Source organism: Saccopteryx bilineata, chromosome 4 (assembly GCF_036850765.1).
Source record: "Saccopteryx bilineata isolate mSacBil1 chromosome 4, mSacBil1_pri_phased_curated, whole genome shotgun sequence".
Classification (NCBI taxonomy): Eukaryota; Metazoa; Chordata; class Mammalia; order Chiroptera; family Emballonuridae; genus Saccopteryx; species Saccopteryx bilineata.
Window position 1 is genome coordinate 258,624,183 of NC_089493.1, and position 1,839 is coordinate 258,626,021.

Genomic DNA, 1,839 nt, shown 5'->3' on the forward strand with positions numbered 1-1,839 from the left:
CTGCTAATTTGCTCCCAAAATTCATTCTGTCCTCTTCCAACATAATAGAACACTCAAGTTTTGAGTGTATACACAGCTCCCAAGGATAAAAGTTTGCCTGACCAGAGGCAGCGCAGTAGATAGAGCATCGACCTGGGATGCTGAGGTCCCAGGTTTGAAACCCCGAGGTTGCTGGTTTGACCATGAGCTCACCAGCTTGAGCATGGGATCACAGACATGATCCCGTGGGTGCTGGCTTGAGCGAGGGGTCACTGGCTCAGCTGGAGCCCCCTGGTCAAGGCTCATATGAGAAAGCAATCACTGAACAACTACAGTGCTGCAACTATGAGTTGATACTCATCTTTCCCTTACTTTCTCCCTCTCCCTCTCCCAAAACAGAAAAAGGTTGTTTTCCTTTCATTTGATGGTGACTGTGACCTGCCAGTGTGCTGTGAGCGGAAGTGACCTGTGTAACTCCTGGGTCATGCCCTTAGATGGGAGAGCGCCCGCCCCAGGCTGATCTGTGTTGATGAGTGGCAGACTCTCCAGCAGCACAGGAAGCCCACGGCAACAGGACCATGGATGTTTTGCATGAGGGATGGAAAATGGGTTCTGAGTCTGTAACCCTGATCCAGTAAAAGAAAAAGAAACAAGAATTTCTGGAAGGGGGTGTTGGGCATGTTGAAATGTTATTCCGCTGCAACTATTTAGCTTGAGTTGATGGTAGGAAAAAGCCAAAATACCCTCCCAACAAAGTGATGATCTGGGACAACCTGAAAATGAAGGCTGTTATTGAACTAGAATTTTCTACAGAAGTTAAGGCAGTCAAATTGCAGCGAGATAGAACTGTGGTTGTTTTGTACTCTATGACTAAGGTGTTTACATTTATAAATAACCCTCACCAATTGCTCATCTTTAAAATCTGCTACAATCCTAAAGGCCTCTGTGTTCTGTGCCCAAACAGTAACTCCCTCCTGGCCTTCCTGGGCACACACATGGGCCATGTGCAGATCATGGACTCGGCCCACACCAAGAAGCCGCCCATCGACATTCTTGCCCACGAGGGCATTCAGAGCTGCATTGCCCGCAACCTGTAGGGAACAAAAATTGCAACCACATCTGAAAAAGGGAGCCTTATAAGAATATTTGATACTTTTTCAGGGCATTTAATCTGGGGATGATGAAGAGGATCTGAAGCAATGAATACTTACTGCATTCACTTCAGTCAGGACACATCCCTCACCTGCGTGTCCAGGGACCAGGTGAAAGGGAAAAGGAATAAACAGTCTAGTTTGGCATCAGGCACTTTCCTTCCAAAACACGTCAGTTCCAAGTGAAGTTTCTCCAAGTGTCAGGGCTCTCCCTGCATTTGTGCTTTTGGAATAGAGCCAAATGCTGTCCTGAAAATGTGTGCAGACGGCAGCTAGTGCACGTGCCTGCTCAACCCCAAGGGGCCGTGCATCCGGGATGTGTATGTGCGGTTTATAGAAATGACGCGTCTCAAGCTGTGACCAGAAGTACAATCAACACCCATGGCCCCCACGTGCTGAGGGTGCCGCTCACACTCCTGGGGCTGCTGCCAGCACCCCGGGGCCTCGTGGGCGATGGGCTAGAGAGCATGCTGCTGGGACCTTGGTCTCGAAGCCACATGCAGTTGTCTGTTTTCCTAAGCAAGGCTTCGCATTTCCAGTATTAAAGAAAGAATAACCATCAAGGCACCACAGACACTCGAGCAGCCCGAGCCCGACCGCTGGCTCGTTGCCTGTAGTTCAGCGGTGACGCTAGCCTTCATGGTCCGCTGCTTCCTTGCGCCTACAGTGGGGGCTCCGCGCAAACTTAGGAACTGAGTGGTGAAAAGGA

The 1,839-nt window shown here is 49.8% G+C and overlaps 1 pseudogene; it reads left to right on the forward strand.

Annotated features, from left to right (window-relative positions):
* The first annotated feature begins 508 nt into the window (after positions 1-508).
* On the forward strand, positions 509-1,490 carry LOC136335687 (WD repeat domain phosphoinositide-interacting protein 3 pseudogene; annotated as a pseudogene).
* The last annotated feature ends 349 nt before the right edge of the window (positions 1,491-1,839 follow it).